The sequence below is a fragment of the Morone saxatilis genome, unplaced genomic scaffold, assembly GCF_004916995.1.
Source record: "Morone saxatilis isolate NCDOM2014 unplaced genomic scaffold, NCSU_SB_2.0 Contig17, whole genome shotgun sequence".
Lineage (NCBI taxonomy): Eukaryota > Metazoa > Chordata > Actinopteri > Moronidae > Morone > Morone saxatilis.
The window spans coordinates 21,044,935-21,062,169 of NW_023339729.1; positions in this window are offsets into that span (position 1 = coordinate 21,044,935).

Genomic DNA, 17,235 nt, shown 5'->3' on the forward strand with positions numbered 1-17,235 from the left:
AACCCATAAATTGCAGTGTTCCAAATATATGGCAAAACAGGAGTTTCCAAAACACTTAAATTAATAGTTTCTAAAAGGATTGGAAAACCCGAAATCTGTTGTATTTTTTTGCATTAGAGGGGTAAATTTTTTCTCCAAAATCAAAAGCTATTCCAATCAAAAAACATCTTTAAAATCGAGTTACATACTAAACATAGGGAGCCCTTCTTTATATCACATTAACAACATCTCTCATCCATTAAACTTTTAAGTCCATGTACAGTTTTCTGCCTTGTATTCCCGTTTTTTGAGTTATTTTGCAAAAAAATGCCATTGGAACACAGTGTATTTACCTAAAAGTAGGAAATTAATGTGCACCTGTTCTCTTGAAGTTGAACTCTCACTGTGTGTTTATTTTATTTATCGACACTTTAAGACTTTAAAGTTGTTGAAAATGTTAGCAGAAAGTTAGCCGAGGAGACATTTGGTGCCCTCAGGGCTTCAGGTTTTCATGTTTGGAGAAAGAAGTTAAAAGGTTCCCATGGTGCCATTTCCTGTCTGATGACGGCACTGAGGGCTTAATTACGTTGAAGACTTTTGATGAGTTTGAATCTTAGATTATCTTCTACTTTGTAATGGTCAGCCCAGCAGATCCATCAGGCACGTTGTTGCTAGTTGTGAGTTTCAAAAGGATGTGGGACGTCTAGTTCTTCATACTCACACAGATAAACGTTCAAAAGAAGGCATTTACTTGAGCGAATGTTTTTATTTTGTGTGTGAACAAGCTATGGGTTCTCTCTTTCTCTTTCTTTCTGGCTACTTCCTCCTCCTTTTTTACAATCTGAGTCACACACACACACACACACACATAGACGCTCTTTTATCCTGTCATAGAGACAGCAGTGGGAGCTGTCAGATCTCACACAGTGGGGTTACACAGCAGCAGGGGTTCACATCACATCACATCCCACACATACACGCGCACACACACACACACACACACACACAGAGAAACTCACACAGACTCTCATTTTGGACCATTGCTAACGGCTAGGCATGATTTCTTCCCTTTTGTGTTGTGCTTGCCAAAGACAATCACATCTTGAATACCCCAAACTGATCCATTCTGAACATCAACTACTTGGCAGTATTCTTCCTTTTCATAAACCTGACAGCTGAGCCGATGCAGCACATTACAAGTCAAACAACCTGCCAATAAGAAAACATTTATAAGAGTGTCTCCATGGTTTACAATCAATTCAATCTTTATTGTTCGCAAAGGGGGATTTGGTCACAGGCTGTTGTTTATCTATAAAATACATTGTTGAAAAATATTGTCCCTCTCGTCTCTACATTTGATACATTATAATAAATTGCCGCCTGTGTCAGCTGTAATGTAGAAAATGGATGATAAAAGTTGCCAAAGGAAATATAATTTTTATTGTCACATGGAATATATAAAAAAATATTTATTTTTGTTTCAGATAGGACCATTTCCTGTAGTGAAGCATTGAGAGCATTGTTTTTTCTTTCTTTTTGTCTGTCAGACCTTGTTTTTTCACAGTAGACCTTTTTCACAGGAGCCATTTTGATATGAAATAGTCAAAAGGAAAAATAAACACAGGTGTTAGGGATGATGCTAATTAAGGTTCAGTTCCATTTAGTGCAGCAGAGTGAGCCAACATGCACAATAGCAGCACCCTGGCTCCGTTTGACCAGAATAGAACATAACTTTAATTAGTATCCTCTGTAACACCTGTGTTTACCCTACTACTGAATGTAAAAATGGCTCCTGTGAAAAAAGGGTATATTTTAACACCTTTGGCGCCTGTGGTTTTAGATCACCTGTAACAAATAGCTTTAATTTGTAGCTTTGAACGTCCCTATTAAACTGTGGGATTTTTTTTGTGGCAGACCTTTTGTAACAGCAGGAAAAGCACAGGTGTAGTCAGTGACACAAATTCAAGCTGTATTCCACTTAAGCTCTTGACACACTACATGAGTTTCAAAGTCGTCTGATCTCTGTAATGTTCACACTGCACAACTTTCAGTCTTGTAATAGGGAGCCTTCAAGTTGTTGGGGGTCACACACTACAAGATCTTTCGTAAGGAGTCTGTCTGGTCCCCAACTACTTCAGGAGTCATTAATAACAAGCACATCATGTTTAATTAGGAAAGTAGTTTAAAAACACACACGAAGAGCGACCGTTTACAGCATAGGTGTGTTAGTTCCAGTGCTGTGTGTTGTTCATGCTGGGTCACTGGCACAGGTCAGTGGAGAGGAGTCACTGTTACTGTTATCGGATCCAGCTGTGCTTTTTCTTATCTGCTGTGGAAAAACAACTATTTTCTCAACATTTTTCAGACACAATAGCAGTGACAGTCCAAGTCACCAGCAAAAAGACTAACAAATGAGACCAATAAACAACACAAACATACCAATAACCAACAACACAATCAAAACAGCAGTTAGTATATATAATATAAGTATATCATATACTTAGAGGGTTAATTCTGTTCCCAACACATTTGAGAAAAGTTTACATTTCATTATTTAATGCTGCCAAACAAGCCTGCACTCAACACCACTGGGATTTGTGACTAAAGGTCCAAATTAGGCCAAATGGGCCTCCTGCAGAAGGCACATTGTTACAGTAAAGCACAGGTGTAAATAATCAAATAAATGATGACTAAAATCCATTAAGCTGCTTAATTTTCAGGGTTCTGTGCACACTGGCTTACTGTTATTAGCAACACCTGTGCTTTTCCTACTGTGACAAGCCAAAAATCCTGCTGTGATGTGAGGGCTGTTGTTCAAGACAAATTAAACAGCAGCACTCCAAATTTGCCATTTCCTAATGTAAAAGGTGTCAGGATGTCGATTTGACTGTAATAAAAGTACAAATTAATGTTTTTCTGGTAGTCAGGTAGATCAGGTAAACTCCAGCTGGCTGCTGCACTCACAGGTTAATAAATCAAGCGCACCCTTTGTTGAAAGGGCGGTTTGTTTAAGTTCCACTGCTGCCACCTGCTGCTTTGTAAATTGCAGGTCCAAACAACTTCAACACAGCTGCCATTTGTTAGGTTTTTCAAATGAAATTTCTGCCAAAAAAGTCAGTGCAGGCAGCTTTTTGTTTCCTAAGAGGAAGACTTTAAGTTCACCTCACTCCATTAGCTTTACCTGGTCATTTTGGCTTTGTCTGTGTGCAACATCAAGGCTGATTATTAGCTGTCATACCTATTGCCAGCTTGGAACCGCAACTCTTACCAAAGGACAACTGTTTTCTAAGGACTTTAGGACGTCTTGATCACTGCTGCATTTCACCAGTTTATGGTAAGAATTTGCTGTTTGTGCTACCAGCCTCACTCATGTGTTGAATCTGCCCTGTTGTGTGCTCTGCAATTTCAACCCTGTTGCTGCTGACTGTTTTAAAGTGCTATTTTACATTCATCTGATGTTTTTTGGCAACATATTGGCTCATGCTGGCTGCTAATTTCTGTTCTCATGCTGCTGCCATCTATTATGCGCAATGTTTGGTGTTAGTTGTGAATTAATTTCTTGTAATGGCTGGGCTTTTCTTTCATTTTGTTTTGCACATGGATTATGATGTTTTAATGCTGTTCATTTGCATACTGGTGAAATACAGCGTGTTTCAATATTTGACTGTTATGAGATGAATTGGTTGTTCAGCGTATTTCCCCCCAGGTTGTTGGTGTTGTTCTTGTGGAGATGCCAATTGGCTCACTGCAAATTGGATCTCAAGTAGAGGGTGTTACAGTATTGTATAGTAGCTTTACAAAGTATAATTTATTGTATAATGGCTTAACAAATGTCAACATGAGTGTTGTCTTGGACACAGACCATTTCTATAATCATTTCCCTGTAATAATGGCAAACTCAACATGGCTAATGTTACACATAGAAAGGGTAATCACATTCACAATTTCTCGACATACTTTATATTTAGATCGGAGCAAGATTTGAACTCAAAAGCATTGCATATGCAACAGCTTGTGTTACTGTTCCTCATATCATAGTGTGATATAAACAGCACAGCTGCCAACCTTCAAACTTTTATTAATAAGTCATTGTGATCTGCGTTTGTTGGTCTTTTAATATGTGTAGATATTGCTGCGGTATTGCTGCCACATATGAAGAGGATTGGTGAATTTAGATGTCTTAAATCTCAATTCACAACATAGTTTATCCTGATTTATCCTTCTATCCCTGATGGGCTGAGGTGCAAAGTGGGATGTAGTAGTGGCCATAAGACAGTTGGAGCTAAGCATACACATACTGCTGCAAACAACACTTCAGCATTCACTGCTGCTGCTCATCCAGCATTTTATAAACCCCACCTCCACCCAGTATCCACCTGAAGGCTCTGATTCCCCTGTGGAGAAGTTCATCATTGTCACTCCCCAATCTTCTCAGTGCTGAGCTTGGTGTTTGCTTGCAGGGAGTGATTGAGGTTGGTCTCTCGACACCAAGTACATTCTACTCTGTGTTCATTTCGTAATACAGCCATTCAATTGATAAGGTGGCTGGCTGAATGAAGCTTGCTTTACTTGTCTACAGTGCACTAGCATATGATATTTATCTAATATGTAAATTTAAAGGACCAGTGTGTAGGATTTAGCTTTATCTAGCAAACTTACAGATTGCAACCATTTGAATACATCTCAGCCGTCTGAGGGTGTAGGAGAAACTATGGCTGTGAAAAATGTGAAAGGCCCTAATTAAATTAAATTAAAGTTTTGTTTGTCGGTTCTGGGCTACTGTAGAAACATGGCCTCCCTGGAAGAGGACTCACTCTAAGGTGATTATACACTAATGAAAACATACCTATGAATATTATATTCCATTTCTGCTAATAGATCCTAAATGTTACACACGGGACCTTTTTAACTATAAGTTTTTTTAGTTGAATCATAGCCTCCAGGCATTTGTTATTCTTGTGATCTGTGCGGGTCTCATTTACAGCCTGTTGTTTTTGTTTGCATATTGTTTTGCATTGAATGCTTTCGCCTATTGTTTTGTATGGTCTATTGTTCTGTATGCTTCATGTGCACTTTGATGAAAACAAATTGCCTTCCTGGGACAAATAATAGTCGTAATGAAAGTGAATTGAGCTGAACTCAGAGTGAATGAATAAATGAATGAGTACAGGCCAGCCTCTTAATATACTATTTAGGGATTCTCAGCCATAACAGTTGAGTGAATATCTCTTTTTTTTCTTCTCTGCAGCATATTGTGGTATTAAAGTTTCTTTAAATATGTAACCTGGAAGTTCCTCCAGTGTTGCTCTCTTCAGTGATGAGAGGGATAGTGTAGTGGTTGAGGAAGGTTTTATGAAAGCCTGCTGTTTTTATTTGAATCAAGCACTAGAAAACTAGAAAAATGGGACAGCTAGTAAAGTGTGAAACTGATGGGCTAATGCTGTTGATTTTCAATGTGTGACTGTATAAACTTGGTGTGAAAGGCATAGCTGCCAATGTGCTGTTTTAACAGACTTTATTATCATTGTCAAGTTCAACCAGGACACGTTAATGACCCAACAAGCTGCTCAACATTTCTCAGTAGTCTACAGCCACAAAATATACCAGTTTCTCTGCTTTACAATTCTCTATCACTGTAATTCTTCATCCATATCACTGAAAATTCCATGCATGCATACTAGCTTTAGCATGCATACTGCTGCGCAGCCATAATAAAAGAGCTTTACTTATAAATTCTGAGAATGAAAGCTTGTTGGTTATAGTATGGCATCAACTGCTGCTCTGCAGTCTCTGTTTCGCTAGCAAGCATGGTCGTTATTTAGTTATTGCTTTGAATTTGATGTTCAGTGATCCAGTTTTATTTATTTATTTATTTATTCAGGTGTTTACTGTTTGGTCGACGCCAGTTGTCAGTTCAGTGGAATTTGACATTTCTGTATAATCACTTTGTTCGCTAATGGTTGCCTGATTTGAAAGTGGATGAAACACAAACATAAAACAAAAGAGAGTATATACAGAGGAGACAAAGTCCTGAATTCCTCAAAACAAAAAGACCAAATAGTCTGTGATAGAAAATGTCTGTTTTTGTCTACAGCTGTGCCAAGAATTCCCAAAGTGCTCACCAAGGTAGTGAAGCTATATTTCTACTGACAGAAACATTCAGATCTCTGTTGCCTTTGACATCCTCCTATCTCTCTTCGTGTCAGTGAAACCTGGAGCAAAAATGGAAGAGAAAGCATCAGAGTATAAGAGCAATGTGAGATCAAAAGTATCAGGCTTGAAGAAATACATTACGTAATTTATCTTTTTTATGTTTCTGTAAAATGCATTTTGGTAGTTGCTTATGTACATTATGTGAAGGCAAATAAGACAATGCTTTAGAGTGGGGTTGCTTTTAACTACATCCCTAAGAATGATCAAGGAGTGTCACACAGTGGAGCGTTGTCTTCAAAAAAGATTTAAAGCATTTGTTGCAGGGCTACGACATTAGATTGCACGAGATTGCGCAGGTGTTGCTGGTATTGTGTCCAACCCCTGTAGGTAGTACTTGACATTGTGATTTGCAGCAGGTAGTAAATTGTGTGAAAGCATAACTGCGAAACCCATCTGACAGATGTATCTGGTGAATGGTTAATAACGGGAATGATCAAAGTGTGACAGAACAGGCACAGGTCCCATTCACATAACGGCCACAGGGAGCCAAGAGCAACAAAGCTAATATGTGACAGCGAGAGGCAGGAGGATTTCTTTTGATTGAGCTGTACGGCATTAAAAAGACTCATGACTAGCTGACACTCAGTGCTGGTCAAAGTGTACAGTGGTTTTTTTGTGTTCGATGTTTTGCATTTCAGGAGCCCTCTTTGACTTATTTTGTCAGTCTGCTGGTAATTTTTCTATAAAATATTGTGTGTTTATGGCAACAAATTGCATGAAAAGACCAAAAGCAACAAAGCTTTAATCTGTCTCTCAATACTTTTTAACTTCCCTGTCCTATCTGTGGCTCTCAGACCCACCCCATTTCTTCCCACCGAGGAAGTAAATATTCAAAGACGGCTAGATAATTTCCTTAAACACCTGGGCACTGTAGTTTCCACCTAATGTTACTCAAGCTGACATAAATAGTGTATTTGTTGGGCTATTTTCAGCAGTAAATTTAATGCTCTATTAAGTATTTACAGCACAGAACAGTGAACGTGAGACTCAAAATAAACTACAGTTCCCTTTATTGTAATAAAGGAAAATGTCACCCAGTGCAATGGTGTGGCTCATTTATGTATTTTTAATTGTTTCTGGACAACAATAGAGGTTTTTTGCACAGAGGAATAAGATACAGTATTGTGTATTGGCAACAACATTTATAGAATATCACCCAAGTTATCCTTTTGTTTCTTTGGAAGAGATACATGTGACTGTGACTATGACTTACTATACATGACTGACAATGGTGCCAGGGCATTTTTGCCTAGACATACATCTTTGATTAGGAAGTCAGCCGTCGCCCCACTCCCGATTTCCTGGCATGTCCCAATCCCAGGGTGCTCAGCTCGACTGCTCCTGGAGGGGCTGCGTAGGAGTGATAGACAGTTAGTAGTGACATCCTAAATGAGCTGTATAGGCTGATCAAAGTACTGCATTGTTAGACTGAAATTGGTCTTGGGCTGGTTGCAGCAAGCTCAATATGAGGCAAGTTTCCGTCCTGTCTGGTCTCATTTCAAGCTCAGCGTTTTGAATGATTCATCATTGGGAGTGTGGAAATGACAGAGGAAAAGTTCAAATGGAGACCGACAAAATTCTTGGTTGAGATTTTTATACCGAGAGGTGTTGTTATTCAAATGCAGCTCTTAAGTCTTTTGAGCACTCCATGCTAGCTGTTTCTGTTCTGAGTAGATTTTCCACTTTTTGTACTTTAGTTTTCTTTCCTCCATCAAGCATAAATTGGAAATCAGCCGCTGACTTTTTTTTTTATTATTTCACAGCCTATAGTTGGAGTGGATCTCTACAATATCACGGCATGCAGCCACTTGTATAAACCAGATATGAAGCAAAAGAAACCGAATATATGCTAAGCAGCCTCCCTATGATACAATACTCCCTTTACAATGTCCTCTGTTTCTAAGGACTGAAGATACAAGATACTCTCTGAATGGCATCCAAGGCTATCTTTATTCAAAGAGACTGTTGCTACGTAGGACTGTTGCTATGGAGGAGTCTCTCACCCTCTCATTGAGATGGACAGCTGTAGCCTCACCACAGGGAGGAGCCCTTTCTCTCTCTTCTTCTTGTGTGATGTTTCCTGAGGAGTCCAACCTGAGGGAGTCAGCAGGGGGTTCCTTCTTTACAATGATGAAAATAAAACCGTGAGTCACTCACACTGAGGAAAGAGAGGGAAACTGAAGTTCAAGAAGGGACCGAAGTGTACGTGTTTACAGCAATGCAGCGGTTATTCACAATGGCTCTCAACAGGTCAAAGCTCTTAATGCGTCATTGCTGGCTCTTTACTTTTCTCTCTCCTCTTTCTGTTTACATTCTGAATAGCAGCTTTGTGAATATTCAATCAAACAGTTTATACTAAATTAATTTTGAAGGCCTCAAGGTGTCCATGATGTTCATAATAAACTCTGAAATTTTGATTGCTGTTGATTATGGTGTAGTTCTTCAATATATTGTAAGCTTGTGCAAGAGCTGTGTAAAAACTGCTCAAATATGGCAAAAAACTTCAGTTGTATAATAAATGGTTGAATGGCTAGTTAACAGCCTGTCCTGTCAAACTGTTTCAACATCCTACACAGTTACAGCAATTCACCATATTAAATTTTACTGGGAGTGTAGTGATTGATAAGATTGACGATGTTGGATGTTGCAATAGAGAGTCATAGGAATATTCAGTTTTTACATGGAGAGCCAGTTTTTAAAAAGAATTCTTGCTTCATCCTCCTTTTTCATCATGACAAGAGAGGTGGGATTTATTAGTTATAGGAATTGGAAGTGCGTGTCTGAGCGACACACTTAACAGGAGGAGATAGGTGTGTCTCATTCTCATTTTTACTATTTTATTCTGCTAACTACATCAATTTTATGGCAGCTGTTGTCACAAAATGCATTAAAATATACCTAGAATTTTAGAGGATTGCTGGTATGATTCAAGGATTTAATCATCTGGCGACCCAGAACATTTAGCTATAGTTTGATATCAGAACATGTGTTTCACTTGTGCTGCTGGGTGACCATTGGACCTTCAACATAGACTGCAAACTACCCATTATTCTTAGACACCAACCCAGCCTCCCGTTTTTCTTTAAGGATTTTTTTTTTTTTAAGAATTATGTTCAAGTTATTTTGATTTCAATTTTTAATAATTTAAACATCTTGTTTCATGCTTCAAGTCACTTTTGACTTTTTGCATATTTAACCAAGACCACAATCTTTCTCTAAACTCTTTCTCTAACCAAGTGTTGTAAGTGCCTGAAACATAACCATGAAAAACCCTTAATCATGCATTACTTGGTACAAGCAGATATTGGAGGGAAAACTAATTAAAGATAGGTTGTTACCAAACATTTCACAAGTAAGTTATGTATAAACATTTAGTCACTTTGCAGACAGTTATTAAAAACACTTCCTGATTACATTATTGAAAAAAAAAACGGGTGGCATTATGTTTCTCTTGAATGTGTTTGCTGTTTCGAATTAACAGTGTATATAAAAGTAATTGTTAGGACTCCTATACTACGTACATGATCAATCAAATACCATCAACTCTCTCACTATATGCAAAAGTTGAAGGACGTCCTGCAGGAGGAGATAGTGTGCATCATAAAATGAGGCAGGTTTTTTGAGCATTGCAGCACTGCCCGTCCACAGAGGCTTGAAATCAGAGGACATCCCGGTCTGTAAACCCGCTGAGAGCAACCTGCTGTTGCACTTTGGCTCTGCTGCTGTGCTCAAAGATCAGACCTCAGACAGACTCAGCATCCCAGAGCTCCTACCTGCGGCAGCTGTTTTTGATGGAGGCCAGTGCTGGGCTGTGCCAGCTGCTCGGGATACTGCTGTACCCTTCTGGATCGAAAAGCGGCATCAAGGCGATCCTCCACTCTCCATGTGGAATAACCAGAAATTGTCCACACCTGATTCACTGTTGCTCTGCTGCCAATCCAGACGACAAGCCAGCCATTGAGAATATTCATGGGCATGGATGCAGTGTCTCAAACAATTCCCATCATCAGCTGCTATTGTTTTGTTACAAATTACTGCTACATGAAAAAGGACATTCAAGATCAAAACTTTGTAGCTTCTTTGGTGAATTTAAATCTTTGGGTGCCTGTTTTTAGGAATTTACCCTGCATGTTTTCGTGACATGGTTGCAGATTTGCCATTAACCCCTGCTGTGAGGGTGTTTTTGAATTTTTGATCAGTCTTTGAGCAGCAGCTGTGGGCTGATGCTCTTTGTATAAATACCACCTACATGTGTTTCGCCGAACAGGACCAGAATACAGATAAGCTCCGGTCAGACCCACAAACACGTCCCCACTAGTTCTCTTGTGAGCTCTATGTGCTTTCCTGCAGTAAAAGCTACACCGGCTATGAGTGTTTTAGTCCCTGGCTCCATTTTTCTTTCAGAGTTGGACCTCTTTCCCTTGTTTTTCTTCTTTGGTCATTACACAGTTGCCTCTTTTTGCGCTTTATCCTCCTCCAGTTCCTCCCCCCTTCTCTCCATTGTTCCCCGGCTCCCACTTTTTCACCCTGCCACTTGTCTAACCTTTTGAGGAGCTTCCTCACTTTGGCCTTTAACAGGGGTCATCAACTCTCTCCCCGTGTTTCCACTGGCAGGCTATCACTCAGCGCCACCACAGGGAAAAAAGACAACTCCTAATACCTCACACCAGCACAATAGTCCCCACCAGCAGCACAAAAAGGAACTAGAAGTTGTTTTAGAGCAGTAAACTTTAAATAGAGCACGCTCACATGAAATGACTGGAAAAGGGTTATGCTAGGAGATAATATTGTACTTGGAGAGGGACTATAAAAGCCCCTTATGGCTCAGCTCCATATACTCCAGAGTCAAGTATCTGCTATCTTATCAGCCACTCGTGTACATAAGTCCCAATCAGGTTTATGTGGTCCAGATTCTGATCCGAGTCTTTAGAGTTGCCTCCAATGCTTATATGTACCTAAAAGATTGAATAAAAACATTTCTGACACATTGACATTACAGTTGTAGCTGCTAAATCTGACTCACCTTATTTTTCAGGAGCTAGCTGGTTCAAAACTATGAAGGTGATAAGCAGGAATTATTGATATGATATGGATGAAAGTTAAACTGGGAGAATGCGTCTCCTGAAAACGATCTGCTCCGTTACAGTTGTCACTGTCACACTCCTTGTGGTTATACCATGGCGTTGAGTGCACAAGATTGTGTACACTTTAACTAAAAAAAACAGACCTGCACACAGAATGAACGTTGGTGATGGCTGATACCTACTGCTGGCGAAGTTTGTCAGTATTTCAGATTTTTAGAACAGTTTGAATTATCACTTAGAACATGTTGTTATGTGTGTGTCCTGCCGCATTATAGTGTGTTAGAAAGCATTCATTCTCCACTTTTAAACTCTTTAGTGAAGGGTTGAAGTAAACACTTCTGATCCTTTCTTGTTCTGTTCTTTTTTTTAAACAGTATTTTGCTTAAAAAACCAGACTAGCAGCAGCCATCCCCACCTCCCACTGGCCTGTGAAATTTTACATTGACTTGGTTGTCCTGAAGCGTCGGCCGCAGAGTCTGGCAGAGCAGCTGAGCAGCTCAGCCATCCTTATCTCCATTCAAACATGGCAGCTCATAGATTATGTATGGTTCATGCGGTATGGGGCCATGTCCTCCCACAGATCACGGGGAGGCAGAGTACTCAAAACACACCAAGTAAGAACCTGCAATATACATGGACCATAGTCATTATTAATGCCCCTGGATATCTGTGATACCTGCAGCACTTCGCACCTCCTGTTGTGCAGAGTGGAATAGATTACAGGGGTTGACGGAGGCTATATTTGGTATGATTACTGCAGCTAAATAATGTTATTATTAGGGAAATTATAAGGGAAATCTTAACAGGTATACATTATAGTCAATAAGGCTTTGATGATATTGTAATTACCTCAGCTGTAAATTACTATATACTGCAGAACATGGCGCTCCTGTTCAATATCATCACTTTTCAATCTAACATTAAAAGGTTATAGTGAATTTAAACCCAAATATTCAGACTAGGAGACTGCATGTTTGACCTATTTTTGTTCCTATGTTTCCCTCCCTGTCCTCCTTTTTTGCATTATATTTCTACTTTTTTCATTATAATATATGAGATCTGACCGAGTATTTAGAGCTTGAAAACTGTTTGTCCATTTATTCATTCATCTAACGTTAAGAACCCTCTGGCTCATTAGTAATTTCCTGTTTGAAAAGGAAGCTTTTGAAAAATAAAAATGATGTTTCGACTCAGATCAAGGGCATTTGAAGGCAATATTTTTTTTCACTTTTCAGTCTGGCTTCATTACGTCTCCAAATTGGTTTTCACATTTGACAACAAGAAGTTTGAAGTTATGATCAGTGATTTGGTTATTGGGCTGAGGGATCAAGGGAACAGATTCCACACAAAGGCTTGCAGGCATGCATTTTCTATGCATGCATGATATCTTTCTTATTCTGTCACATACACAAATAAATTTTACTTCCATCCTTTTACCAGTCCATCTGTGTGGCAGGCTCTATTGTCCATTAATGGGTGCTGCCTAGACTCCACCTCCCTCCATTATCCCTCTTCAATTCACTCAAGACCCCTATGGGAGGGGGCGGTATGTTGGCCAAAGTAAAGGGCCCCACATCTCTATAGGTGGGGAAAAATCAGCCTCATCAGGACCTTAAATCACTATGCTTAATAGACTTGGTCTGTGTCAGTATGTTTTGGACCACCAGGGCCAATAGTAACCCCCCCCCAGGAGGAGGGAGGAAGGAATCTGGGCCAGGCCAGCTCCAAAGTGACCAAGTCCGACCCTCCACAATAGAGATCCCAACCTCCAGGGGAGTCTCTCTGGAAAGCTGCCTAAGAGATGACTTATTATTACACGCAGGCATCTACACATTGGGGTTCCCCTCATCTGCTACTACTTGTTCACATGATAATGCATTTCTGTTGCTGTGTGAGGGGAAAATAGCTGAGGATGCGGCCAGAGGAGGAAGAGTGACTGAAACTAAGGTGAAGAAAAAATAGTCAGCAGAAAGATGAAGGTAGTCATAGAAAGGCTGTGATAAGTGTCTATCAGGGAATAAAATAACAATATAAGGGTAAAGAAAGAGATGGTCCAAAGCCTGTTTGCTGGCAGGCCCACTTAAGCAGCACCAAGGGGCGAAGGCCCCCTATTCAGTACGTGCCACCAAGTGGTCTGTTCCCACAGCTAAACACAGGCACAGCCAGGGGCACCACTGAGGCAGAAGAGAGGACTCCTTTCTCTCACTGAAAAGAAAATGTCCTCCAGAGCAGGAGTGCTTCTCATTTTATTTAATTTTTTTTCTTCTCTCATTCCTCGCTGCCACCTTTTTACAAGCTCTTGTTTGAATTACCACCATGGCTGATTGTTCAACACCTATGGAAAACAGTGTTTTTAAGAGACTCTTTCATCTTGTGAAGAAAGAACTAGAGGGTTGTATTGCTATAGTGATTTAGCACTGAACTTACAAGAGAAGAACTGCAGCTTTTTTGTTGAATTTTCTGCTAGTGAGGTGTTTTTCTAAAATATTCAAAAATATCAGATAATGATATATTGGTTGATGGTTATTTTTTCCATAAATGCATAACTGTGACAAAGATACACTGAGTGGGACATTTTTACAGGTTAAAAACAAACTTGTCATTGCTCCCTGGTGGAACAAACTATGTTTATCCCCATTAGTTTCTGTATCACCTTTTTCCTGGGGTCCACGCACCAAATCAACACCTCTTACACAAAACACAACTAACCCTAACACAACATCTACATCCGTATCAACATTAACTTAAAAGAGTACCGTGATATCCCTTTGGTATACATACATTAGATACAACATGAGAGGACACACACACCAGCTATGCTATGAGAAAACAATTAGTACTATAATAATCAGTGATATTATAATGAAAAAGGCTAAAATTGACTTAACTTCCTGATAGACTTCTGTCTGTCCAGTCAAGTTGGCTATTATGGGTCATACTACAGTAGGCGTTCTTCTGTTTGTTGTAAACAAATAAAGAAATGTGTCTCATTTTATGTGTCAGATCCACCAGACTGCACACTGTATTTAGAAAAATGAATTTAATCAAGCACCCTCAGTCTTTATAAGATTCTTATAAGCATCTAAGCGTCTATGTAGCCCTCCCATTTCCTGGCTCTTATAAAATATACATGAAAATATATAGTTAAGAATGTGAAGGTGAAAGCAATAAATTAAACTATATGACATTCCAACTGCGCAAGACTTATGTGAGCATCACTCTGAATGATAAGTCAAGAATTGAAAAAGTTTGTCTAATGAAAGAAAAGCAGTGTAAGGAGCAAAGTAAGGGAACATTCACAGTTTCATGGAGTGTATGTTGACATCAGATGTCAAGGTAGCAAGCTGGAGTGGAGCTGCAATTTCACAGAAATAATTTTTTGAACTCACAGGGGCCAAATATCCATTCTCAGTTGGTTGCGTGCTGTTCAAAAACTCCACAGGAGTCCTGAAAGCCCAATATGGAAGCTCACCAAGACCCACATAGCTGTCGCCAGGCTTATAAATGTTGTGTGTCCTGATAGTAGTAGGTGTCCCATATCATACACTGGGGTAGAATGGCAACAGTAGGCCGCTGTCCCTCACTCAGACTTCTTGGGATTCAGTAAAATATGATAATAAACTCAAACAGTAAATGTATGTTCTTCAGGGACTCTCTTATGTCAAAGATCAAACAGGAACTTCATGCTTCTTTGATTCACAGGGTAAGTTTCTGGTGTCAGCACTCTGTGGAGCACCAAACTTTCTATGAACAGTTGAGGATTTTATTGTGCTTTTACTGAGAGTTTCACCTACGTTATTAAATATGGAATTATCTGCATCCGCATTAATGACAAATGTGAAGGGAAATATGAACATTTGAATTGACTTAAAGGACCAGTGTGTATAATTTAGTGGCATCTAGTGTTGAATTTGTAGATTGCAACTAACTGAACACCGCTCATGTATTTGACGACCTGAGAATGAGAATGAGCCGTGAAGTGTGTAGGAGAAACTATGATGGCCCTATACACAGCTAGTCTTTGTTCCTTCTGGGCTACAGTAGAAACACTGCGGTTCAACATGGTGGACATGGAAGGCAACCTGTGGCCTATGATTAAAAACAGCTCATTTTAAGATAACAAAAAAATTATTCCTATATTCAGATGATTATACACTAATGAAAACATACTTAATGAATATTATTTTGCATTTTTGCCATATTTTGTGCCAGTTTTGTTGTGATTTGGACACAACTTTGCCTTTTCCAGTAGGTGTTAATAAAGTCATCGTACTATGCCCTTATTAGTGATGCAATGAGCTAAACACATGTCTGTTTTTTATTGGAAAATATTATGAAACTGTAAAAACAGAATGAAATTAAATAATTTTTTAATAATAATGAATGATCAGAATCAAATCAGATAATGATGAGATTATTTGGTATAAACAAGAGTTAGATATTTTAAAAATCAATTAGTGCAATTACAGGAAACTGGATTCAGTATTGACAAGTTAAAATGTTGATTGGTTGCTGAGATTGTACCTAATAGAGGTAGAAACAGTCTCACCAGTAAAAGTAGGAATTCTTATTAAATATTGATTTGCTAGCTCTTTTTTATTACAGTCTCAATCAAGTGATTAATCAAATATCTATTATTTGTGCTGCATGGTCATTCATCCTGGTGTTAATCATATGTCCAATGCCTTAGACTTTCCTCAGTACAATGGCCCTGACTGTCATCTGATCACCTCACAATGTAAACCCAGAGAATCATATAGCCATCACCAAATCACTTCATTGATTACTACATCTAAAATGTTAATTTCCCCACAAAAATCAATATTAAGTCCCCCCATATGAAGTACAGCACAATTAGACCTAGAGGTAAACGGGGTAAAATACATAACTGTTAACAGCAGTTCAACACTTCACTCACTTGTAATGTAACAGAAACACATTAGTTCCTAACATCATTAGTTTATAGCACCACTATCCTCGAGGTGGGGGTTTAAACACCAAAGCTGTTAGTGTTTTTGAGAGTTGATACAATATCGCAAAACAAAATAGAAAAAATGTGTAATGATATTTTTTTACACTAAGACGCCTTTTTTTTGGCATTGTTTTGTAAAAATTTTCAACTTTTACAGCTGAAATCGGGCCGTCAACATCACACACAGCAAGACAATTAATAAAAAAATATTCAAATGACATTTGATAGTTATGAGAATTTCTTTTGCTCATTTTAGGGTTTATTTTATTTTGTATGGAGACAAGTATGTAGCATAAACAAATGCAACACACAACACACCACAACATTTATAGCCTAAGCCTAATTTGCTATAGCCTTTTAAAATACATAAAACTCTCATCATAGTTCTCTTGTCAGTATTCATTCAGTTGTTTAATATGTTTTCCTTTCCGACTGTCACTGCAGTGTGGTGGAAAGATCTGTTATATGTAAGGTGTCTAGTTTTTGTACGTTTCAATGACCTGAAGGTCTGTTACAAGCTTTAGGCAAAATGAGGTGGATCTTAACTTGTGATTTTTTTCCTCTCACTTCAGCTTGTGAGCTTTGTAAGATGATCCAAATTCCTGACACTGTGTGCATGCATAAATGTGTGGGTGGTTATTTTTTCCAGTGTGTTGCGATGTCCTATATTATGTGCGTCACAGCAAGTTAAGTATGTCAGTGCTATGACACTACAGCATTTCCAAAGCATGCGAGGATGTTTTTTTTTACTGCCTGTCTGAGATGCAACTTGTTTGAGAGTTGCCATTACTAACCAGGCCATAACATTTCTATTTACCAGAGATAGGAATAGCTTGACCTTGGTATTTTCTGCGAGGCACTCTTGGGTTGTTTCTGATGAGAAGCAGGCGTGATATTGTGACCCACGGGTCAACCGCAATGAGAGATTGGACTTGTGTTCTGATACTGACTGTCAGTGTTTAAGATGTCATGCTGGGATTCATGTTT